The sequence below is a fragment of the Lathamus discolor genome, chromosome 7 (genome assembly GCF_037157495.1).
Source record: "Lathamus discolor isolate bLatDis1 chromosome 7, bLatDis1.hap1, whole genome shotgun sequence".
Taxonomy (NCBI): Eukaryota; Metazoa; Chordata; class Aves; order Psittaciformes; family Psittacidae; genus Lathamus; species Lathamus discolor.
In genome coordinates this window covers 11,999,069-12,026,553 of record NC_088890.1, presented here as the reverse complement: position 1 = coordinate 12,026,553, position 27,485 = coordinate 11,999,069, and the positions used below count along the sequence as shown (strand labels likewise).

General features: G+C 39.0%; 1 pseudogene; it reads left to right on the top strand.

The window, feature by feature from the left end:
- The window catches only part of LOC136018100 (contactin-6-like), an 82,915-nt pseudogene extending 77,124 nt beyond the window's left edge, over window positions 1-5,791 (top strand).
- Window positions 5,792-27,485: the final 21,694 nt, after the last annotated feature.

The window sequence follows — 27,485 nt, the reverse complement described above, 5'->3', positions numbered from 1 at the left end:
TCTTTAAAGAAAACTGTTGAATGGTCCAAATAGAGTGCTTTTTTGAAACCTTTAGACTGTGAAATACAAAGGGGGGGGGGGTGTTAGTACATATAGGGGGTATATATATGTATGGATACATTCATATAAATACTATTTGGTCTGTAATTGTAGAAGCAAAGATATATGTTATTCTGTTTGTGAGAAGCACCTTCATGAAACCAGTGCATTCATGTGGCCATCCTCCAAGGTAACAAGGAAGCACTGAGCACCATCCTGCAGGATTGTACCTATGAAGTAAATGTTCACTAAGAGCAAAATAATCGTAAAGCAGTAAATCTTGGTAATCTGCTATGTACCAGGGTCCCCCAAACTCATTGCTGTTTAAGCACTCCATTGTTTTTATACTTGCCTTGGACTATGTTTTCCCAGTAAATAGTTGATCAGAGCTTTTGCAGAAAAGGCACAAAAGGGGAAATATTTGTCCTGCTTTCACCAGTTTTCCTCTTGCCTATGTGCTGTTCCAAGCTATTTCTCAAAGTGCAAGACAGAAACCAACTTATAAAATGAGCTGCCAATTAAAGTTACTATTTAGTGTAAATAACATAAACCAAAATAAAGCTAGAGATTCAAAGAGGACTTTTCTCACAGGCAATTTCTTAATGGAAAATGGACTAATCTCTCTAAATTATTCTCTAAATTCCTATGTGCATATGTATGAAAGACAAGTTAAAGACATGGCAGTCAAGAGAGAAGATGTATAAGGGATAAATTTGCTTTTGTTTTACATTGACTTTATCTTCTGTCAAATTCAGGATTGTGCTAATGGGTCACTTAAAAATTAAAGTCAAAACAACCCTTTTAATATTTAAAAACATATATTAAATTTTTAAGCTAGCTTCTGAAAAATGCAAGCACTTTCAATATGAGTAGAGATAATATGTCAAGAGAATATAAACAATGTGCATCTACAGCCCGAGCTTTAGCTTCAATGTAATACCTCTGTCTTCCTACTCATTGTCCAGGATTCCTACAGTGTTCTGTGCATGCCGTTATTGTAGAGACTAAGCAGAAGTAAAATGGTCCTACTGCCAATAGGTGCAATTCTGATTGAAACATACTTATCTGAGATCAATTTAAGGTCTAAGTTCATATCCTCATTTAAGTTTAAACTACTCAGGAAAGGGGAAATTATGTCCTCCTTCCATGAACGCATTGCTCCATCAGGAGCTGCTGTGAAGCTCAGCTCTTCTGCTTCTTTACTTAGATGATGGATTTCAGCAATTGTTTTGCTTTTTCTTTTTACTTAAAAATATATTTATCAACAGATATAGATATTAGATATACTTTGCAAGGATAAACTTCAATTCAGCGCTGAAACAAAGATAAGTGTTACCTAAAACACAAGAGTAACGTCATTAACTTAACAAACTGAAGCATATACTTGGGATTTCTATTATTCTTGACAATGTTCATTACAAGAAAGTAGTTGAGGAAATGATCTCCTAATGTTAGATCTGAAGAACTCTTTGCAGTGGTTTTGCTTGCAGATATTGCTATGGATTTAGGGAAGTGCTACATTACCTTCTATTCTGGTCCCTGGCTGTATAGCAAAACCAATTAATTTGTCTTGAAACTCATCCAATGGTAGTTTTTCAGCCCAAAGACTATGAATTGAGATGGTTTTAATTGCTACGCTAAAAAGCTTTGAATAGGGTGGTATTCACCCCTTTTTGAGTGCTTCCAAGACTTTTCAGGATACAGTCAATTTGACATCCATTGCCTGTTGTGAGGTTTCTTGTTACCAAATTCCTTATGCAAAATATTTGCTGAAAGCAACAAAGAGGTTTCAAACAACATTTAAGTTAATTTGCAGTTTAATTAACTTAAATATAAATATCTTCAAAAAGAAAATTAATCTCTTTTCAGCAGTGACAGTATGGGACATGGAAGGACATCTGCTTATATTCACCTGGGTAGTCCACTAACACTTCTTTTCCCTGCTGGTGGGATGGATTAAACTTCTTCACAGTCAAGAAGCAGACAGATATGAAACAACAGGCACCATCAACTTATTCTATCTCCATGGGAAATTAAAGAAATTGTGGAGTATTACCAAATCAACAATATCTTCCAAGTTACATTAATCATCAATTTATAGGAACTGTAGGGAGAAAACAAGGATCCTGGAAGTTAAGCATTTTAAAGTCAAATCTGCGATATTCACAATGTGTTCCTCCAAGTCTCTCTCTTTTTTCTAAATTCTGTTCAAGTTTTTACTTCTTCTACCATCCCCAGTGCTGTCCTCCCAGGCAGGGTCTAGGAGGATGCATGCTGGAGAAGGAGATAATGTGTTGTTCTAAATCTGAGATAGAGTTCAAAGGCACAGTTTCAGCTTCACATGTTCACACAGGATTCGATTTCAGTCACTTGTAGGCAAATTTTCAAAGTCCTGGCACTTAAGCATGAAAAGCTTTTGAAAAGCTACTCAGCCTACTGTGCTGAGAATTGATAAAATCTACAATGTTTCATGATGGATCACATGGAGACTTTAATGTGTAGCTCTTTGTAACCTGTCCTCATGGCTGATGAAAATCTTATCTTTTATATTTTGCTCTTAGTTTTACCTTTTTTTGAAATCCATACAGCAAAACATTCTCTAGTACATTAAAATACAGATAGGAAGACAGTACTTAAACAAAATCTATCAAATATAACTTGAGCTGTCAGACACTGTCAGGATTTTCCTAATTTTGAAAATGAGCTCTCACAGTAAGTGGTTTTGTGCTATGAATAGAGCTTTATTCTGACTAATGTGGGAGCAATGATGGACTGGAAACAATTTTTTACTCTTAGATTTGAATCACCCATGCGTTTGCTGCTTCTGTGTCACCAGCTCATTCAATTACATGATGCAAATTAATATTCAGTTGTATCTTCTGATTATCATCATCTTTTTTTAAAGCACCAAGTCAACCTCCGGCAAACATCGCCTGGAAACTGACAAATTCCAAAATCTGTTTGAACTGGGAACATGTAAAAACAATGGGGAAAGAATCAGAGGCGCTAGGCTACAAAGTAAGTAATTTCTTTATCTCATTCATCAGATATGGTTTCTATAATAGAAGTACAAACAGTCACTTGTTGAAAGGTGACTGTATATTACCTGGAAAACAGTGACTCTCATGGATATATTGTAAAGGTTTGCTGGAATTTATAAAACTGGAAGAATAGCTGTGTTTGTTCACAGTAAAACCTATTTATCCTGACACAGGATGTTTCTGTCCCTAACACTAGATCTCTCTTGCCCCAGCACTAGATCTCTCTTGTCCCTTTTTCCCTTATAATCTCACTCATCTAAGATTCTTGCATTCACATTTTTTAGAGGAAGGAGATTCACACATATGTAAGGAGTAGAGCACAATCTCTTAATCATTAAAGACAGGCATCGGACACATTCAAAAGTCCCCACTCTGGAAATTCACAAATGTACCTTTGAAAATGACAAGGAAGATATGTCAAGTTCAACATGAATGAAGTAAAAGCACTCCCACAAATCTATTTTTAAAGGGGAACAAAACCAGTTCAAAGTTTGTTTGCAATGGCTCTGACCCCAAAAGACTCATGCCAAGACTTTTTTACTCCTGAAGTACTATACAAATGGAGGTGGAGAGTGCTTAGAGGAGGAAGGGTCCACAAGATCAAAATCCTCATGTTGCTAGGGATTTTAGTATCTACACAGTTATTTATATCTAAGGTGGAATAGGACACAAAGCCTTCCAGCTTGCAGTCTTTCTTGCATATTCTTTTGCACTCTAGTGAATGTGTTTAAGTAGCTCCACACACTGGGAAGGAAGTTAAAACTAGACAATTAAGCTTTTTTCCTTTGTGTCTAATCTACCTGCTTCTAGGCTACACTTACTTAAAACATTCTGGTGTGGAAAGAGTTCTTACGTACTTGCTACGGTATTTATTGTATGATCCTTGTTTCTCCTTCTGCTTCGCTCGTCAGTTGCTCTTCTTAGCATAAATATGTCAAAAGATTGTCAAAGGAAAGGAGTCAAACACTGTCATTGATGTGCTAGCAAGGAAGAAAGGCTTCTTGGAGGAAAAAAGCTGTTCATAGTCTGCAGGATCCCCATCTAGACAGCCCAAGCTGCTCTGCTGCTCTGCGCCTTGGTCCAGTGATTCATTAGCAAAAAGACCTACATGCAAGCAGGCTCTGGATACATCATATTTAGTTGTAGAAATGTGCTTCCTAGATGCTACTAGCCAAATTTCTGTCCTTTCTTGAAGCTTTTAAAAACATACTGCTATGCAACATCCCAGGTTTTCATTAAGAGGTGGCAATTTTACACAGAAATCAATGTGAGTATTTCTGTTTGACTACAAATGCTCACTACAACCAGGGAAAATTAAAAAAAAAACCAAACAAACAAAAACAAAACCCCACCCAAACTTCAACCACTAAACCCTTAGTTCCTAAAATGTCTGATGAGTTCTGGGTGTAAAAATTCTTACAGGTTGAAGTCTTGCTTAAAGGTGCATATTTATAGAACAGTATAAATGTTTTGGATAGGGATTCATAATCTTACTCTAGCAGACAGAGGCTCTCCTGAAAGCTGGAATAAATGCCCACTGTGGTCCCCATCACAAAAGCCTGCAGAATAAATTTCTATGTTTTCAATTAATTTTAATCCTCTGCAGGATGCTGACAGTGCTCTGAAAAGTTTGGGACATGACAGAAGATACTCTTAACTTTCCAAAAATTAATAAAAACTTTAAAATATAGTAAATAACTCCTGCTTTCGAATCCATTTTAACTTAGATTTTGTATAGACAAAACAGACATAGCAAAAAACATATACTGGAGGCAAACACCACTTCAGCCCAACTTCTGGTACCATTTGAAGAAAATTATCTCATAGAAATAAGAACAGTCACTGACAGTGGGGATGGCAGCAGCAGTGAAGAAATTAGGATTCCAAAAATATCAAGCACATGAGATCTTTTTCCCTCCTCTGAATGTTATTGTGTAATAAGAAATCTATGTTCCTCTAAATACAATAGATGAACAGATTTTCCATTACTATAGCTGGCCTCCTTTCTGTTGCATTGTGATGCTGGGTACATCAGTATTAGTTAATCTCTGGTACTCTCAGATTCATTAGCAGAGAAATTTAGCAGAACACCTAGATGTGACCTTAGTTTTAGTGTAGTAGCCTGTAATGCTCAGGGAAGAACAGAGAAATAAGCTTTCTTGATAAAGTTAAAGCTGCAGATCTCATATATAACGCAGCTCTTAATCTGCTCCAGAGCTGCTGAAGCTCCTGAGACAGAGAACCTCAGCCCTGATCCATGCTGGGGGGTGTATCCCAGGGTCCAGCCCCTGCTCTCCAAAGTACCTTATTTTTCCTCCAAAACAAAGCACAGTTTTGAAACAAACTAGCAAAAATCCTCCTAAAAGCAATATTCCAGGGAGGGTAGGAAGATGATTCAAAACCAAACTCCATAGAACTGCTGCTACAACTTAAAAGATAAACAGAAGAAACATTTGTGGATAATGTTTCATTTTGGAAATAGAATTAAGATTACTATTATGCTAGAATGCATAAAAAACCTTTATTTGAGACAAATTTACTTTTGTCAGAAAATTTTGTGTGCTTATATTTTCACAGGTTTAATCTCTGAAGCAATAAAATTGTCCCAAAGGGTAAACCATATATTGACATCTGGGATCCTGCTATTGAGTTCTATTCTTATATAGTCGTTTCCTTGCTGATTAAAAAAATGCTCAGCCATGGACTTTTAAAAATAAACCATGTGTAGATTTTATCTTAATACTTAACTGTGACCAACATTCCTGATAAAGAAAAACAGTGGGGATGGTGGAGGTGAAAGAAGTGGTCTATTATTCAGAAAACATTAGGTATTAATATTGCATTAATTTTTAAAAATAAGCTTTGAAATTAATGGATAAAGGTATATGCATTAATTTAATGGAATGATGCCAAAAGTAACTTAGGATTGTAAGGAGAGTGATCTCAAATATTTTACAAGCAGTATTTCTAATTGAAACTCCAGTATAATGGTATGTCAAACATGAAAGATGTCTGCCAAGCTGTTGTAACTGAGAAGAGATTTGCAATTGCTTGTGATGTGGATATCCTTTATCTCACTTTCTTCAATGTAACCTGTAAAAACAAAACAAAACAAAACAAAACACTTTCAATTAAATAAAAGCTATTTGTTTACTTTTTGTACTTGTTTTATTACAGAGAGTGCCATACAATGCATTATATAAAGTATACTGTACTATTTTCATCAGAAAATGAAAACTTAAATAAATTATATGTACTAGCCCAAAGCCCTCTGAATTCCATAGAAGGACTTTCAACGGCATCAGCAAGCTTTGATCAAGGTCTGAATGAGACCATACCTTTTACAATATGAGATACCTTACATATTCTCAAATATAATTTAAAGGATTTTTTTATACAAAGACCATTCTGACCAAAAAAACCTAGCAGAGATGCTGAATACCTTTTTTGAAGGGAGATTGAGTTATAGCTGTCTTCAAGCAGGTTAAGTTGCTTGCTCACATAATCCTGCTATGTGAGTTTGAAAGTGTAGGTTCATCTTTGGGCTGGGTATGAAGCTAAATGAGAACATTGATTTTCATCATTTTGAAATATAAATAAAAGCATTGAATTAAGCATTTTAGCCTATTGATTTACTAGAATGACAAATTAAACATCAGAGTGAGCACGGCTTTCAAGTCAGTAGATACAGCTCAAAATATGAAGTCACACTCATGTCAGCTTTAACATCTGATAAAAGGCACTTTTTTTGTCTCCTATCTGTCTTCCTTCCTACTTTACTCTGAAGTATATTTTCTTTTCACCACTGTCAAATATGTGTTGTTTCATCTTTGTAACCATTTATAACTACAAGTGAATCAAATATCCCCCAATATTTTTTAAAAGAAAAATGTTCAAATGGGGATGGTGGTATCTAAGCACATGAATGAGCAAAAGGCTAGAGGTTCATCTGTGCATGATAATACTTCAAACAGCATCTTATCCATTCTTATCCATGGATGTAAGAAGCCAAATTGGCAGCAAGAGAGTCTAAAATCTGAATTCATATAGAAAGCTACCAAAACTTTGGTAACTACAATTACTCCCAGAGCCCATGAGCTGGACTTCAGGGATAACTCCACACATACTGATGTGTGACAAAATTATAACAACACTGCAAAAGCACATGCTACAGAACAAAGTCCAGTTTTGATCTAGACTCTACAGGATGAAAACATCATTAAGTGCCTGGGACAAGGTGTTTCACTTGGAGTTGCACTCACCACTAAACACTTGCATCTTGCGTTGACACAATCGAAGCCAAAAAAGCATGTTTCATGTTCTCATGGCTGGGCAGCTGCAGTTTCACTGAAGTGACTGTGAAACTTAGGGTTTTTTCTTTACTGTGGATAAGGAAATATCACTTACACCTGGTGATGTTTAACAATCCCCATACCAAATTCAATAAAACTTTTCACAGAATCGATTGTTATTTGGTGGAGCTCTTTGTCCTATTTTGGCTGGGATAGGGTTAATTTTCTTCCCAGTAGCTGGTGCAGTGTTGTGTTTTGGCTTTAGTCTGAGAAGAGTGCTGATAGCACACCAATGTTTAAGTTGTTCTTAAATAGCACTTATCCCGATCAAGGACTTCTCAGTCTCTCATGCGCTACCAGTGGGAAGGGGCACAATAAGCCAGGAGGAAGCAGAGACAGGACACCTGATTTGAACTAGCCAAAGGGATATTCCATGCCACAGAACATCATGCTCAGTATGGAAGCTAGGGTGAGTTGCCTGGAAGCAGTCGACCACTGCTTGCATCAGGCCAGTACAGGTCAGCAGTGGTGAGCAACTGTATCGTGCATCACTTATGTTTCTGGGGTTTTATTTCTCTCTTGTTTTTGTTATCTTCCTTCTCATCATTATTAGTATTGTTATTGTTGTTGTTATTATTATTATGTTATGTTTTACTTTACTTCAATTATTAAACTTATCTCAGCCTGAAGGTTTTACTTTTTCAGATTCTCCTCCTTGCTCCCACCACGTGAACAAGCGGCTGCACGGTACTTAGTTGCTGTCTGGGCTTAAATCATGACAGCATAATCCTTTCCCAGCAGGTCTCCAGTAGGAACTGGAACTGCCCTCTGCCTTGCTTGCAGACCATCTTGTGGCCATTAAGAAATGGGTATCTTTGTTTTGCTTCAGTGGATGATTTTTGATCAGCTCATTGCATTTAATAAAGACAGAATCAAAAATTCTTATATTTCATGACATAAATGCAATCCTTCTGCTAAGGTTAAACAAAACATGGCTTTTTATTCAAGCAAAGAGAGATTTTCCTGCAGAGCAGTTATATACAACTGAATAGAAGGCCTGATAGATACTTAATTACAGAGAGGCTCTAGAAATATAATTCCACTTTTAGAAGCCTGTCATCTGGGATTGCTACAAAGATGCTAACCACAGAAGTTGTAAGAAAGAGGTTTAACATAGATTTCAAAAGAAGAGAAGAATTTAGAAAGAAGTGGATATGGTATTAAAAACCTTGATAATACCCTAATGAAGTAAAAACATTTTTCTTTGCAGGCAAGGTAAACAATGAATCACTTTTTCAGATGTGTTTTCATTTCTGCGTGCATTACTGATGTTCTTCGCAAGGTACTTTTCTCACTGTAGAAGATGCTTTTCGAAACTGGGCTCTTAATGTCTCCAGTGCTTAACCTCACAATTTCTATATTAGTCCTGTTTTGAAATTCCCATGGGAGTAACCCTTTTAAAAGTAAGGAACAACCTACGAGGACAACTAACCTGGATACATCTACTCCCTTGCTGACCTCCCTCAGAGCTGGAGCAGAAGTGGGTTGCCAAGTGACTATAATGCCTTCGGAGCAGAACTTCTAATCAGTCTCAAGGAGAACACCTTTAAATATAGATGTCATGATAGCTCCCCCATCCTTCCCAGATCAGCTTAGCCCTCTAACTTCTGCAGGTTCATTTTCTTCTTTTTGGCTCCCCAATACTTTATTGGTGTTTCCCCAAGATGAGCTGATGCCTGAGCTGCCCAAAGCAGTTAAAGTCCAGATCTCCTTTTTACGTGAAAGTGTTATTTAAGCACCTGATGCTGAAACAGAAAGAGTTCAGATGGATGGCAGCTTTCATTACAAGAAAAGATGTCAAAAAATAGTTTTGTCACTCATGGTTGCAGAAAAAACTTTGAAAATAGTAACACTGCAAATTCCCTAAAACCACAAGTCAAAATGAAAACTATGGAAAAAGTAAAACTAAAAACAATGCAATGCTCCCGATTTTTTGCAACTAGGAAGCTGAACTGAAAACCTCACTTAAAGGTTTCAAATGCAGGGAACCTTATAGAATCATAGAATAGTTAGGGTTGGAAAGGACCTCAAGATCATCTAGTTCCAACCCCCCTGCCATAGGCAGGGACACCTCACACTAAACCATCCCACCCAAAGCTTCATCCAACCTGGCCTTGAACACCGCCAGGGATGGAGCACTCACAACCTCCCTGGGCAACCCATTCCAGTGCCTCACCACCCTAACAGGAAAGAATTTCCTCCTTATATCCAATCTAAACTTCCCCTGTTTAAGTTTTAACCCGTTACCCCTTGTCCTGTCACTACAGTCCCTGATCAAGAGTCCCTCCCCAGCATCCCTATAGGCCCCCTTCAGGTACTGGAAGGCTGCTATGAGGTCTCCACGCAGCCTTCTCTTCTCCAGGCTCAACAGCCCCAACCTTGGGCCCAGTCCTAACAGATCTTAGAGGCATGAGATCAAATAACAGACCAGCCTAAGTTTTCAAAGAGCTGGAAGAATAATAACTATTTTATTTTGATAACCTAAAAAAAGTACCAAAAAATGAAAAAGTCATAGTCAGAGATTTTCAGTTTAAATTTAACACATCAACAAAATATTTCTCCATGAAAAAAGCAATTTTGGGCCTATCCCGATGTTTCGGTTCACTTTAAACACAATGTTTCTTTGTGATTTAAGAGCATTTAGACTTTATTTAATGCCTTCTCTCTTCTTTATAGGGCAATTTTTTGAATACAAATGCCAAGAAACTAAATAAAATAGCCCATGTGTGCTATTGTACCAGCCCTTAAATCAACATTATCCTGAAGTGCAGAAACACTTTGTGTTTCTCCAGGTCGTTGGATTGCAGCCCTGGTGACGACTTGACACAGAACTCTAAATCACACTTATGTATAAATATGTTGTAAAAGCAGAAAAAGATTTTATTAATATGACTGTACTGCAGTCACAGGGAATTTCCGCCAATGACTTTCAGAGGCTGTGTGGAAAGATAATTACTCTGGTAAGAGAGGTTTTGGGATGCACTGGGCTGCCATGATCAGTGTCTGCCTCCCACTCTCCACACCTCCACTGATTTTTTGTCTTTTCAGGGAGCACATGTTCCACTCTTTGCGTTTGTCTTTCCCTGGGCAAAAACTAGGGTAGAAACTTGTCCTACTCTGAATAAACCAATGACTTTGGTCCCCTCTGGCACTGGTATTTCCAAGGCACTGTCACTCCTAATTTCCCTCAAAGTGCCAGAGAGTTGCTGCATCTTGGTGCTCCTGAATATTAGGTTTCAAGTGCTATGTAGATGCAGCCACAATATTGCCTCTGGGTGAACATGGACTGAGGTACGGTAATACTAACAGCAGACTATTGAACTATTGCTACAAGGATGATGAGCTCTTCAAAGCATAGGGAGTGCAGGAACACATAACGCCTCACAGTCTGTGCATTATTTATGCCAAGGAGTGGTCCAGCCTAACTCAGAGATCATGCCTATATGCTGCCTTCTGCTACTGAGTGTGAATCAGCAGAGGGCTGCCACTTACATGATTGTTATGGACCGAAAGTGTAAAAGAATGGTAAATGGAACATTCAGAATCATCTGCCCGTGTGAAAAATTTAAATAAGGTTGCAGAGATTTCATATATAATGTCCCTGGTCAACTGAACTGGCCATCTTGAGTGTTTGTAAGGATTTGGCATTTCTCTTGTTCTGACCATTATCTAATTCAAAAACTATGAGGGGGAGCGGGGTGGGGGGGGGGGGGGGGAGTGGGTGTGGAGGGCAGGGCACGTTGGAGGAGGATAAGAGCTATTAAAATAGCTTGAACAAAATCTTTTTTGGAGAAATTTACCATGTAGTAAAGGTTTTTTTTTAATGTGAACCTCTTTTTATCAGTTGCTTCCACTCAGTACTTGAAAATATGTCTGATGTAGCAACTAAAATGTCATAATAATAGTACTGTTATGTATTTCTTTACTTAACCTATTCTTTATACACCAATATATTTCCATACTGAAAAAAGTCTACAAATATTTTTCATCCTTAGGGAATGAACTGGAAAACTTCTGAAACACAAAAGGATACAAGAAGACCCCTTACAATATGCAAGATTTCACAAGTTTAAGTCTCTAGAATATTTCACAAAGGGCATGAGAGAAGGGCCAGTTTAATTAATGGCCTGGGCTGGACACTGCTGCACATGGCTCTGGTTCCTGGTCTGCCAGAAAAGTGTCGTACGCCCCTAACCTGCTCAGTGTAGCTCTACTAATTATTATGCCAAAGCCTACACTCTCCCTGCAGCCCATACTCACCACCTGTGCACATCCCTACCACATTCCTACTAATGCTATGAACAACTTCCTGGCTATCATCACCTTCTAGCAATTTCTTTTTCCATGACACATTCAAACCCATGGCGAAAAGCCCAACACAAATGTTCACAAATTATATTCCTGTTTGACTCCTGCTTGTTTGCCAGCCACACAAGGAACACAATGCAGCTGGAGTAGAGGGACAGGCTGCTGCAAGCCATGCTGCTGCCATGAACCCCGTCTCCTTAGGCATAACCTTTTGTTTTAACTTACAAGCAACATGTTTGCAGGCTCTGCCAGAGGTCTTGAATAGAACTGCTGTGGCAACAGGTAAAATAAAAAAAAAGAGATGCTTAGGTTCAGGGTTCTGTAAAAAAATTGAGGTCACTTAAAGGAAAAAAGCCTACAGCTGTTGGGGCTGTAAAATAACCAGATTGCAGCTCAGCCTTCCCTTCCTATTCAGCCTGGCCTTTCCTCTTGAGGTACTGCACAGTGCCAGAAATTCCCCGTTGCTGGCAGATTTCATTTGAGGGATATTTTCTGGGGCCTTCATTGAAGTGGACTTTGTGTGTGAGCACTGCTAGCATGATTTAATTACATTATTTGGCAGCCCTGCTATCCCAGAGATTTTAAAGAGAAGCCACAAATCTTTCAAGTGTCCCACTGCCCTTAGTAGATTTAAAGCCTATGCAGTTTGAGTGGGTTTAGAATTTATTTGAAAGCCTTCTTACACTGGTACAATTTATCCACAGAGATCAGCAGTTTACATCGTATTGATTAATGCGGTTATTGATTTATTCTGCAATTGTACTGGCTGGGTATATACAGTAGTGGAAAGTGCTATTTTCCAGGAGTGATTGACTTCTTTCTTTATTGACTAAAATGAGCTGATAAAAATCATCCACTGGCTGAGCTAGAAGTACTTTTTTTGTATTCCTGCTTTTAGCAGAGAAAAGTAGGAGACAAACTGATGCAGTGCAGAGGAAAGAAGTTACAAGGCTGAAACTCTACAATATTTCCCTGGCTGGGTTAAATCCAGCCCATGATCTTAGTGAGGTATCAAGCTGGAAGGCTTGGATGGTAAAAAGACAGGCAGCCCTTTGAATTTTGAAGAACATTAAACTGCTGGTTCATTCTGCGAACTTCAACTGGTGAACACATTTTTCAGAGCTTGTTGCTGTTTGTAGTGCCCATATTTCTGTCCACTTCATTCAGCAAAAGACTGGGAGCTTCGGGTGGGTTTCTGTTGGGGAAGGACTCGAGGCATCCCCAAAGGATCCCCCAAGGTGTCCCCAAAGGATCAAATGCTGTTCTTTTTCCTGCCGTATTAGGAAATGCATTATCTGGAGCGAAGTTAGAGCTATTTCAAATACCTGTGCCAGCAGGCTGTGGCACACAGATGTTGCTTTAGAGTACCATAAAGGGGATATAACTGGCGTTTATCATGAGTGGTCTGAAGTTTTCCCAGTTGAGGAAAAGATCCTGTTCCTATGAAACATCTGACTGTTCACATCGACTTTCAGCTGTTCTCCCACTGGAGCTGTTCTCTCATGGTCAAGCAAAGTCCACCTTCAAATGAGTACCCAGGTCATGACACCAGGCCCACCCCACCGCCTATGCAGCCTATCTTGACTTCCTGCAACTTCTCCATTTGATTAGGAGCTTGGAAAACTGAATTAACTTCAAAGGCAAATATTCTCAGGGGTAAACTCTCTCCCTTTTGAGGCTCTCAGTCAACCCAGGCTTCAAATCTACCCCGCACAGTTTCTAAACACTTAAAAACAAAAACGAAAGAAAGCAAACCCATACATCGGATACTGAAACTCATTCCCCCACTCCCTGAGGATTCAGGGCTTCTCTTACTATGATAAATTTCAAATAGAATTAACACTCCTGGAGAATCTGGCACAGCACACAGGAGCGGGGGGGGGGGGAGGGGGGGAGAGGGGGGGAGGTGAGAGTGAGGGGGTTGGGGATGGACCACAAAAGGCCAGGTGAAGATACATGGAAACAAATAAGAAGAAAAAAAAAAAACAGAATATTTTGTTTAAAATTCTGCAGTAAAGGCACAGCATGAATTTTGTCAGGCCTTCTCCCCCCATTCCAGCCACTAGGAGTGCTGAAGGCAGCTCCTCTGATTTTAAATGAGCCCTAAAAGCCCAAAGCTGCTTCAGATGATGATATAGCTAAAATACAGCAAACATACAGAAACATCAGTGGGACAGATCAATTGTTAAAGCCCTAGGAAGAGAGAAAAAGAGTAAGGTGGGAAGCTGCAGAAAAGTTCTGCTCTATCTGGCAGACTTTCCTGCCTGTTTAAAAAAAAAAAAGAGTAAAATAAAATGGGGAAGCAAGGATCAGCTCTGAGCATCCAGGAATTTGGCAGTTCGATTATTATTTGATTTTATGAGTTTGTCAGAAGAAACACCATTGTACTGAGTGGGATTCATGACAGTGCTTTTGCTTACTCGAGGTCAGGAGAGGGGCAGAGGAACGTTAAGGCTATTGTCCCAGTAACAGGATGCTCCTCACAGCCACTTCTCTAACTCAAGGACTTCTATTAAAGAAGCCATTTCCCCACTAACTGCTAGAATCGAAGCTAAAATAAAACATATTTTTCACTTCCCTACACAATGACAATTGGCAGTATTTGTGTTAAAGCTGGTTGGAAAATGCTCCGTAAAACAGTTTCCCGTTAGAAAACACTGTTTCTTCAGAGCAGAACATTAACAGGAACATGGTGATTTTTGATGTTTTCAGATGTATTTTCCACGAAGTCAGAATTACACATTTTTTTTCAGTGTCACTGATTCTGGGTTTTTTCCTTATGATGCATACACTGTTTTGTTTCATGTAAACATTTCACTTAGTAGTTTTGTTAGGTTTACCATGAGTGATGTCTCTTGTTTACCACACCCCTCCCGCTCCAACTTGCTCCGGTTTTGTATACGTTAGAAAATCTCCAACATGACTGGAAGAGGACATTCTACTGTTCTCAAAAATAATAGTTCAGACTAAATTTCAGAACCATTCCAGCTGACATACTCATTTACAGTAGTGAGGAATTCCAGAATCCTCTTGAAAATGAGATACTTTAATTTCATGTCCTCTCTTCAGCGTGCACTGACTGGGTGAAAACCCGCCTCAGGGAGCGGGAGAAACCCGGCGAAGAGGGCGGGGAACATGGCGGGGCACGTCAGTCAGAGAGCGGCGCGGCAGTGGCGGGGGCAGCCCGCGGGATGGGGAGCACTCGCCTCATGACCAGGGCCTCAGCTAGGAGCTCTGCTCTGCCTGCCACGGCTGTGGCAGCGGGGTACCAGGCGGAGCTGATGGGAGGGGAGGCTGCAGCGGAGAGCTTGGAGTGTAGAGGGTGCCTGCGCTGGTCTTGTGAGGCGAGGGTGCGCCATGGGCAGGGCTGCACTCGGTGCGTCCTGGTGGAGGTCCTCCTGCAGCGGGGGCTGAGCTGGGGGACGCTGTCACTTGGAGCATTGTGTGCAGTTCTGGTTCCTCAGCATAAGAAGGGCATGGAACTGTTGGAACAAGTCCAGAGGAGGCCATGAGGATGATCAGGGGACTGGAGCACCTCCCGTATGAAGACAGGCTGAGAAAGTTGGGGCTGTTCAGCCTGGAGAAGAGAAGGCTGCGTGGAGGCCTCATAGCAGCCTTCCAGTATCAGAAGCGTGCTGGAGAGAGACTCTTCATTAGGGACCGTAGTGACAAGACAAAGGGTAGCAGGTTAGATTGGTTATAAGGAAGAAGTTCTTACTGTTAGGGTGGTGAGGCACTGGAGTGAGTTGCCCAGGGAAGTTGTGAATGCTCCATCCCTGGCAGTGTTCAAGGCCAGGTTGGACAGAGCCTTGGGTGAAATGGTTTAGTGTGAGGTGTCCCTGCCCATGGCAGGGGGGTTGAAACTTGATGATCTTAAGGTCCTTTCCAACCCTAACTATTCTGTGATTCTATGATTCTACAAGTCAGCATTGCTGTATTTATTTTTATACATGTATATTGATGTATTTGTATATATACAATATATAGTGAAATATCTAAAGCAAAATTATTACAGATGGGAAATAGTTTCTTTGGAGAATGTCTATGAACACTCATACTGTTCCAGTTCAAATACATTACTAACAGAGAAATCCTCCCAGGCTACTGAGTTTCACAAGGCTTTAGAAAATATCTCTTAAAGTCTAAATCATAAAATAATCCTTTGCTTCTGCTTAATATACACACACCTCTCTCTCCATACCCAAATATCACCATTATCTGCTAGAAGAGAGATACTGTATTCTGTGCCTATTGTATCAGTTGGCAAAAGATGAAGTTTATTCTATTAGGTAATTGACTTAATGCAGAGAATAGTTACGCTTTATGGATTTACATTAGGTTTCACTCTTTCCCTCAGAATGAATTTCTGTCTCCAAAGAATGAATAGCCAGCTCCAAACTAGGCAGCTCCCTTCGGCTGCCCCAGTGGTACCAGGTGGTGGATGCAGCATGTGGGGCGCAAGCCTTTCCCCACAGCTACATGTACCCACCCTGGCACCCACAGAGGAGTTGAGTGCAGTTAGCAAAAATAAAACTAGAAATAAAAGTTAGTAGCTAAATGAGCTTTATACAAACAAATATGTGTGTATATATGTGGAACAGAAAACAGAGTACTGTGCAGTGAAAAGAGTAATACATTTTTTACTTTCCCTCTGTCCCCTAGAGTGAAAATTGAAAGAGTGATTCTGCAATAGTAGGCAGTGTAGAGCAGCAAACATTGGTATCTACAGCCTATAATAATTTGTCTAATTTAGCTATGGCACTACATTCATAAGTATAAGCTCCCAATCATTTCTCTGCATTAGGAAATATGTGTTCCTTCCTCATTACACTCCCAGTCACTGGAAGATTTCTTTTATAAATACATCCTGCTATAAATAAATCACTGGCTCTCTCATTTGTTAGTTGTTCTGAGGAAATAAAATGATAACATGCCTTGAACTTTAAAACTTTGTTTATAAAACATCTTCATAAAACTACTAAAAGGCACATATGAAACAAAATCACGGCCATTGCTTACCATCATGCCACCTCTACAAATTGATTCTTTTTTTAAGATTAAAGACATCATCTACAGTACAGCCACTTTGTGGCAGTTCACAACTTTAAGTATAATAAGCCTGCCAGCACTTATTGATTCATAAGCACTCCAGGCTATGCTGGTACATACCTTGGCATTTAATAAAATTAAATATCCCAGGCTAAATTATGCCATCACTTTTTAATCAGTGCAATATCCAGTGTTTAATAAGGCTTTCATCATCATTCAAGGTGGCCAGGGTACTGCCCATGTATCCATGGGCTTCTCCCAGCTGAGCAGGCACTGACAGAAAGTTATCTGCCCTCTGAGGATGGGAAATATCCTGCTTTATCAGAGATACTTGATTTTTATGACGTTTCTTTTGAGGTCTAAGTACACCAAAACACCTGCATATTATTCCAGGCAAAGTCTTCATTAAAGCAATGTGCTGGTAACTGAATACTGCAAGTAGTTTACAGAGACTCTTACACAGTAATGTGAATGACTTCATGTTTTTAAAGAGGTGTCAAAAATGTAAGTGCCCATTGGGACTGAAAAGAAATGGAGGTTTAGTGCTTCCCAGGGGATTTTTTGTTTGCTTATTTTGTTTCTAGTTGAGAACAAAACCTAAACATTTCTATTTTATTAGCAAAGAGTGCTTTCATGTTTTAACATGTACTTAATACTTTGGCATAGCATTTTGCATTTGGATAATGCAAGACACATTTTAAACAAAGCATGTCTTTAAAAATTAAAATGGCAACATTCTTTGATTGGATACTAAAATGTGTTTGGGTTTGGTTGGTTTTGGTTTTGATGTTGTTTTTTTTCCCATCAGTAACACATCTTCTTCTGCTTTATTGTGATGCAACTCTATTTTTGCTGGGAACAGGCACTGGCAAATCCTCCTAACCAGATATTCCTAGATTTGCATTCACCAGAGCTGTTAAAGCCAAAAGAAACATCTAAATGCTATCAGTGTTATTCTGTTCTTGTGCTTGGCCCCTGTATGATCTTTGGGCTATGGGTTCACCCTCTCAGGGGGTTGGAAGGAGGTGGCAGCCAGCCCCCTACAAAACAACATTTGTTCTGTGATCCACACTTTGGCTTCTTTCACCGAGTTTTTGTTTCTACCCTCTACATGACAACTGTTGAGCGGCAATAATTTTAAATTAGAGAATGAAATTACCAAACACAGAAAAATACGCACAAATATCTCTTACATATTTTCTGTTCTGCAGAGATTAATGTATGAGAAGTGATTAACTCAGGCTTTACTTCACAGATGATCTCTCAGGCCTAACAGTGTACAGACACAGTCAATATTTTGCAAAAGTTTTGATTAATAAATTTTTATATAGCCCACTGGAACTTTGCAGAGTTAAACTGATACTCGCACTATTTGGAAAACACACTGATTTTTCCCTGCGTGGTTTCCTAACTCAGGCTCATTAGCCCAGAGTAAAGAAAACAAAATAAATGCTGGTGAGCATGAAACCTTTTACTGTAACCACAGAAACACCCGGGGGTACAACGCTGTTTGGAGGCGGCTGTGTTCTCTGCAGAAGAAGCCATCCTTCCCACCAGCCTCCTTCAGCACCCTGGCTCTGCTCTGGAGCATCAGCTGCTCCCAGCGCAAATGCATAGGCAAGCATCCAGTATCACTTCCATTGCTTCTCAGTGTGTTTACAAAATACAAACCAACAGCCCTCTGACATTGCCCTCCATTAGGGGTCTGCCTCAGGAAGGGCAACAGTCCTTGAACATCCACCAGGATGGGAAAGATTTCACTGCAAGCTGTCATGTTAAAGATGTTCATCTTTAATGCTGGAGAAGAAGTTCATTCTTGCTTTGCTATTTGCTTTGACTTCTGTTTAATGCCACAAGTACAGAGTGATTCGTGTCCAGCTTGAAAGGGCTTTTGAATAACCTTTGAGAACAAAGTGCCCAGTGGAGGCATGGGTGGGCTGAGCTTGCTGTGGGGCCTGGTGCAAGGAACTGGGCTGCTGATCCTGCCTCCTTTGCCAGGATTGCAAAGGCCCAACACCACTTGGACACATAGCTATGTTTAGATGAGTATCATTATTGCCTGCCTATTGTGGGAAAACTCACTAATAAACTTAGTTTGAGTCAAGGGACAGTCAAAGTCTTGTAGGATGCTTCTGTTAGGGAGAGGAACCAAGCAATATATCTCTTTGGCAGTACACTATCACTTATGGGGAAAGTAAAAAGGTTTCTGGCTGGTTTCTGATGCACAGGATTGAACACTGGAAACCACTTTTTCTCACAGCTCTGTATGTACTTCCCATAACCTTTAATTCTCTTAACTTTCTTTCCTGATGGTATTTTAAGTCTCCTCATGCACTTTTCTGGACTGCTTCTTGTCTCTTGTCTTAGCACTTCTGCAAACATATATGCATATCCACACAAGCCCTCAATCTGTAATCAAAGAAACTTTTCCTCTGCAACAGGGCAATGCCAGTGGCTCTGGAACAGCAGGATGTTTTCATTGAACAGCATTGGGGTTTCATCACTGCTTCCTATTGCTCCCATTTTTTATGAACAAAAGAAGGACTTAGAAGCTCCTTTCATTTATCCAGACTGAAGATTGGATGTCACATGCAGTGACTTTTCTATGGTTTTACCTTAGTCTGATTCTTGATAATAGAAATACAACAGGCACCATAATTCTACATTTAATGCATCCCAAGAGAGTGAAGTACACTTAGGCTATACTGATACTGCACAAGGTGCAATGCTTTATAAAGAAGTACTAGAAAAGCACTCAAGTGCCAGATAGAAAGCTCAGTATCATTTTTTTTAATAGCAGTGGAGTATGTTAATGAGAAAAATTTGGACCCCAGCATTATAACTCTTCCAGCAGATATTATCATTACATGCATTTCACATTATTGCTAATTTCATATTCAGCATACCAGGACCATTAATTCAGATTTTGTCTGCATCTGAATAAGCCAGATTACTTAAGAAAATAAACGTCTCTATTACTTTTTATAACGTTGAGATTAATTTACAGTTCCAGTTTGTGATAACTAAAATTGAGAATTAAAACTATATATGGTACCTGAGATTTTCCAGAGATTAGCATTCACGAGGCTGTAAAAATATTAACTACTTTAAATAATGCTAACAATATTTCTAGGGTTATAAAGCATCTTCCCTTAGCCCATTTTAATTTATTTAGCATCTATCTCTTTAAGCCTTCCTTTTAGCATATTCATACCACTGAAAAATTAGACTGAGAGCACTGCATTAAAAGAAATGCTATTTACAACAATGGCATGTAATACAGTATGTATTTCCAGGGGCTTTGTAATGCATAGAAATAAAAATTTTAATAATGTCTTTAAGGGCTCTCAGGTTGCATTTGTACTGTAAGAAAAGTTGAAGTTGAGTAGGATTTCTGAAGCAGAATGGCATCAAGTCAACAGTGGAGTAGATAAAACCTTTATAGAAAAAGAGGAACTCAATGAAAACACACAAAAAGGCAACGTTATTTCCAGATTAATCTCTAAGAATCACGAATAGGACAGAAAAGAGAGAAGAGGGAACCAGAGCTGGAGTCTTCACCTAAGCCAGTGGACACTTTAAGATACTTCCTGACTCTCTGGTAGTTGTTCCAGTCTCCTCTCACAGTCACTCCATACCTCCAGCTGTGGGGTGGGATGTGCTGCACTTCCTCGCCTATACTGTCTTCCTCTGCATCTCCCTGCAATTGATGTCTTTGCCCAATGCACCCAGTTATCACAATTTCTACCCAAAGTGGGCAATAATTTTAACATATATAAATATGGGGCTTTTTGAGCTTTCAGTATGTACCCAAGCCTTCAATCCTGCCTGTCAGAAATACACTTCTTGAAATGAATGAAAGGCTAAGCTCCTTATACAACTAGTTGATACAACCAGCTGAAGCTTAAAGAAAACCACCAAATTTCATAAGGAAATTGGGTGAGCTGGACATGGTGTCATTGTAGGATTAGGTTCTCAGTCGATAACATCTGTTCTAAGACGTCCCTTGTTGAAAGAGGAAAATAGGATTTAAATTTAAATCCACAGATTGAAGAAGAAACAGAGTAGCAGATTCATAGCTAGCAAAATGCAATACTTCCTTAGAGGGTTTCATAAATACTTGCCTGATTTTGATATTTACTGGTTTAATGAAATACCTGTTTAATTGTATCCATCTGTAGAAAGCTGAAAGCTGAACAGCCATGTAGCAGGTAATGTAACCTTTTGCTGGATTCTTTAAACTTTAATTTTGATTTGAGTGGCATAGATGCAGTAATTGGAAGGATATTTTGTCAAGGGAGCTGCTACCGAAAGCTCTCAAGTACTGGTAGGACTATGTGTGATAGTAAATAATTTTGCAGATCTCCTGCAATAACAATTTTTTTTTAAAAAGGTCATTGCTTGACCACATCCATATAGACATTATTTCCTTTGGGTATTACTGAAGAAGACATCATGTTCCCAAAGACTTTTACTTTGCTTACGCTAATACTAATTTTTATTATCTCAAATTGAAGGGGTTTCTATAAGGGATTTTAGGGCGATAACATCTCAAGCTGAGATTTCAACAGCCGAGTTCATACTCAGAAGTAGCACTGCCTCAAGCTTTAATTTAAACAAAACAAAAAAAATACTGTTCTTAATTCTGAAGGTTAGAACCGAAATGCCTTAGTGTCATTTTATGAAAATTGCCCTTACATCATGACTGACTCTCCAGTGTTCCATGGCTGTGCCTTTGCAATAATGGTCTAAAATGGAAACATTTATTTTTCCCCAGCTTTTCATAGCTACAGAAGAAGCAGGGGGCTAATTACCAATACTGAGCTGCAAGGGTCAGATCGAGAGGAAAAAATGAAACTAAATGTGTCAGAAAATAGGTGAAGAATCCTGCTGTGGTAAATTTGGGTGATTTAGCCTAGTGCTGTTGGTTTTTTCCCGGTAATCCGTAAGTTATAGTAGAGTCGGTGCTTTTAGAGTTTCAAGCTGGAACTAGCAACTGCACGTAGAGACAAAATCAGAACTGGAAAAAACAAGTTATTAAAATATTGAAGGGTTATTTTCCTGTTAAAAACAATGCATGCCTAAAGATATATATAAAATCAAAAGCTGAGAATATAGATATAAATTCACAATGGAAATATACTTCAGATGTTCAGCAGCAGTGATACAACTTCACATCTCATTGCTCTTTAATTGCAGGTAGGATGCCTATTTAAAGAGAATTATACAAAATAGGTCACTGGAAAAGGAAAGGATTGAGTTTAAAAGTATTTTATTAGTAAGTTATGCTTGCTTCTATGTCACCCCAGGGTCCTGGCAGGGAAATTATGTTGGACTTCTACGTCTGTCAAAGATGACCTCATTGTCACATTGCTGTCTGGTACAAAGCGAAATACAAAATCATTCCCCAAATCTTTGGGTGAGTCAGAGTAAGCCTTGGCCTGAAAAACACAGATATAAAATTACTGAAAAGCAACATGGAGCTGGTTGAGCTTCCTTATGAGTTCAAGCCCACACTGCTGCTGCTCCTCATGTGCCTTGTCCTGGTCTACCACCCTGAAACCACCATCACTGCCGCCATCAGGGAGCTCCTCCTTGAAATCTGAACAGAAAACCCTGAATTGCCTGATAAGCCCAAATCTGACAGAGCCAGAGCAGTATTAGAAGACCCACACAGTCACTGTAGGACACCCAAGGGCCTGGTTACCTGCTTCATGTTGCACAGCCCTGTAGGGCTGCAAGAGCAGATGGCATTTGGCTCCAGCTCTCAACTGGGGGCCTTAGTCTGCCAACATACACTGAAAACACTGGCATACAGAAAGCTTGACAGAAATGCATGGATTTACTTTCACCATCTAGCAGAAAGCTAGGGATTTGGGATCCTTCCAGACTCAAAAGTTAAATAGTTAAGACCATATAGGAGCACCCTTCTTCCTGCTTGCCAGCGCGTTGTGCTTTGCCATGGGTGTCATAGCAAGATCCTTTTAATCAGATACCAGAAAGCAATTGGCAATTACTGAGCATAGCACTGGTGGCATAAATGAGATTAAACACCCACTCACATCAACAAAATTAAAGTAAATAGAAAAGTGAGGGAAATCAGTCCTCAGGGCTTACTGGAATCTGGGTTATTTTTGTTTTTTTTTCTTTTGCCTTTCCAGAAAACACTGAGTAAGAGGTCCCCTTCATTATGATCAGTTCAAATGTAGCATCTCACTGCAGTCATAGAAAGGCAGGCACTAAGAAGTTCTCAGAAGAAATAAAGAAGTTGAGAAAATCATTTTATTGCCTGACAGAAGGGGAGGCTGCCTTAATTTTGTTGTCACTGGGAGTCTAAATGTATAAGGACAGCTGCTGTGCTCAAGCAACAATGCAATCAGTTAATGCTTTCAGCAGGGAGACATTAGCCACTTCTCCCTCCTGCCAGGCAGGGAGAAACAAAGTTTACCAAAAAAAAAAAAAAAAAAAAGGAAAAAGAAAAAAAGGAAACTTTTAGACATGTCTTTCTTTCTTTTTTTTTTCCTGTGATCCATTGAGTTGAGAGAGAGAAAAGACCACACCAGAATAGGGAATGCCTTACAGGAGTTTCCCATTGCATCATTTTGGTGGTGGTGTTCTGACATGTACACTGGCAATCTCACATTTTCTGAAACAACTGCAGTGAAGCTACATAATGACAATTATTAAATAGCATACAGTAAGGAACAGATAGACTGTGACCAATGCTGCTTTTGTTATTGACCAAAAAAGATCAAACAGTAAAATGTTAAATAAATTATAAAATGAAGCCATGAAACCAGGAAAAGATTGCCCTACATAATGATGAAATTAGCATAAACAAAATGAAGACATTTGCTATTTTTACATTCCCAATTTGAGATGAAGGTAAAGCAGAACAAACAAGAAACTAAAACTGTATGTAAAGTCTATGATGTGTTTCTGCCTTAGAGCTGCAATAATGAAGGCTTCTTCTAAAGGAGCAAACATCAGTACCTACATATGTTTTATCATTAAAAAGTTTTGAGGTGATAAAAAGGAGAATCAGAGGAGCCTTATCTTGGCATAATGATCTATTTTTAGGCATTTTATGAAGAACCAGAACTGAAACAGGACAAGAGGAGAAAGGAAGAGAGGAAAAAGAAGCAAGAAAATAGATTAAACTCATTCATGTTAGGCACAGCCATTAGTTCATTTCAAATTAGAGACATAAAATCATGGAATCATTTAGGTTGAAAAAGACTCTTTAAGATCACCAAGTCCAACCATTGACCTAACACTGCCATGTCCATGGCCTGGCTTGAGGGATGCAGTGGGATTTTATCAACCTCAATTATATTTTCAGATCTGCAACAGAATTAACTGTGCTTTTTGACAATCCATTTAGACTTCTGTTTTCAGAAATGCAGGTTTCATGCTGCCATCTACATTGGCCCAGGCACAATGGCACCATAGGCTGAGGGTACTGTTGGGACCATAAGAGTCCCACTTTATTCCACCACTTTATTCCACCACTTTCTTCCAAGCCCTGTACCAGTTTCACTCCCTGATGGGCAGGAGGAACAATGTCATTGTATGAGCAGTATGAAAGGGTTGGAATTCCACTTCCAAAATGTCTTCATCCCCCTGAAGATAAGTGAAGAATAGAGTAACATGGGAATTAGAAATGGGAGTGTGTGGGAGACAAGGAAAGAGGAGACCATTTTCCTCAAATCACTGAACATTTTTGTTCCAGCTTTGGTTTTGTAATAATTTAATATTACAAATTTAAAATTTAATAATGATGTTTCATTAATGAAACAAAAAACAAATAATTGAAGAGAGTAAATAAACACATGTGTAAAGAGTTGAGAAATTAACTCAAAGCAAGAAAGGGAAAAGGAATTTTATCAGTACCTTGAACAAATTTTTGAATAAAGAGAAGTCATTAACTTACAAACCCATACAAACTATGTACTTAGCCAAAGAAACACAAAAATTTAATGAGTTAATACTTTTTCTTAAGAGGCAGAAATATCTGGTGGTGATTTGGTATATTATTCTCAGTATGGAGTATTGGGGAAAACAAACATATGAATTCCTCAAGTTGCATATGTAATTTGGAAAAGTATGTACCTTGAATTAGCATCCCATAACTAAAAGATATATTATGAACATCCACTACAATACATCTGAATGCAAGAATCACAAGGGGAGAATTACCAGTTCCTACAGTTTCATAAATATCTGTCTCATGGAAGTTCATGGTCTCAAAGAGAAAAGGGTGAAACTAAAAAGTAATAGTGGTGACAGTAGAAATCTTTTGGATTTTGGCACATTAAAATATGTTTAAAAGGTTAGAACTCGAGAAGCACTTAGGATGGACAGTTCTGTTCTTCCTCTGAACAGTGCTGTTGAACCCCTCCTTTCATACAGTAAATAGTCTTTTTAATTATTTCATTGCTGAAGCCTGCATGGTGCTCACAAACAGGACATAGCTTCTAATCCCGGGTCACCTAAGAAACCGGAAGACCTGAGGTCACCTGTAAACTCAGATCTCAGGAAAAAAAAACGTCTTAAAGAATAATATTTTATAGGCAAATGGACCAGGCAAAATTTGGATTTTTTTTTTTTAGTCAGCAAGTCTGTAATGTGGTAACATATAAAAATGATAAATTTCAATAAAAAGGAGCAGCAACAATATCACCTTAAAGGAAACAGGAGAATGTTGATTTTGTAATTTCAATGTTCTCAGGCCATCACCAGATGAAATGAATGAATTTTCCTTAAGTTGATGTAAGATCCAACCTTGATCTTATTCATTGTTATTGAATGTTGTCGTGGTTTAAACAAAGTCAGCCATAAACCGTACAGCCCATCCACTCACTCCCCCACTTCTTGCCCTCCCCCTGCTCCTGGAGGGACGGAGAGGAGAATCAAAAAGAATGCAACTCCCTCAGGTTGAGATAAGAACAGTTTAGTAACTAAGGTATAACACAAACCACCACTGCTACCACCAATAATAATAATGATAAAGGAAATAACAAGAGGAAAGAATACAACACCTCAACACCAGCCAACCAATAACTCGCCCCACTCCCCCCAGCTGAGCACCTACCGATACCTTGTCCAACCCTGCAGTCCCAGCCCTTCAGGGTGACTCCCCGTTACATCCTGGGCATGACGTGCTGTGGTATGGAATACCTCTTTGGTCAGTTTGGGTCAGGTGTCCTGTCTCTGCTTCCTCCCAGCTTCCCCTCTTCCCTGGCAGAGCATGAGGCTCAGAAAGTCCTTGGCCAGACCAAACATTTGAGCAGCAACTGAAAACATCGGCATTATCAACACTGTTCCCAGGCCAAAAAAATCAAAACACAGCACTGCACTAGCTACTAAGAAGGAGAAAAATGACTGCTGCTGCTGAACCCAGGACAAATGTTGAAAGTTTAAATATTTCATATAGATGAGATGGGAAGATTGCAAGAGAAACTGAATAATCTCCACAGACTTTAGAAAGCATAGAGACCAAACCCAACCTAAAAGGAAATGAACACTAAAACAACATTGTTAATTAAATCCTTTATTTATAACATTTCATAGAATCATAGAATAGTTAGGGTTGGAAAGGACCTTAAGATCATCTAGTTCCAAAGTTCAAAGATTTTTTTAAAGGGGATTTAAAAAAAATGAATTCATGTTACAAAATGACAGACTAATCCTTTCTTTGGGAGCAATGATTATATGAAAGTGTATGAAAAACAGCAGAGAGAATGCTAGGTATGCATGGTGAACAGATACTACAGTTCAATTTAGACATTAATCTGCAAAAGTGGATTAACAAAGTCAGATGGTTAGACACTTCACAAGGGTTTTATTCATTCTTGGGAACAACATCTACAAAGAATACACTGATGTTATATAGCTCAGAGAAACCACCAGGGAAGGGAGATGGAAACCAGATCTTAATTCTTTTGAAAAGATTAAACACTGCAATAAGGTAATCTAATTAGTTGTATTCTTTGTTCTTCTTGGGACATCTTCAGAGCTGGCTGTTTTATTCTTCTGCTGCTTTGCTCCCTTTGCCCCCATGGAAAGGGCTGTCCTCTGCACCAGCAAGGCTCTGAAATGCAGCCTTAAGTGCACCAGACAAGGTCAGTATGCAGATCAAATGAAGACAGATATAACAAAACTCATCTTTAAAACCTCTTGTTAATTAAAAGACAAAAATCTAAGCCTGGTCATGCTTCTAGTCAAAACAAAGAATGTTTTGCAGTCATTTCAATGGCAACCAGATCAGGTTTCTGATAATATTGATCAAACATCAAATGCAAGAGGGTGAGATGTTAAGTATGGGAGTCAGAAAGACAGTAAGCAGTGAGGACACTGAGCAGAAACAGGCTCTTTGGATATTGTCCTGATGATACAACTCAGTGAACTAATTAATGATCTTTGGAAACATTCTTAAATTTCCATTTTGATCACAATAATAAATTATTTCATGTTTGTCAAAGGCATTCATACCACTGTTGCCTTTCAACCACTTAAATCCAGAAGAAGGTCTGGCTTGATCCAGGCTGTTAGAGAAGAGGCACAGAAAGGCACAGATCTTATATGCAGGCTGGAGAAGATTAGGTTAAAAAGGACTAAAATGAGCTGTCAAATACTTTCATTTAAGCATTCTGGAGAGGATTCTTAAGTCATTGAGCCTTAAATACAGTGGGAA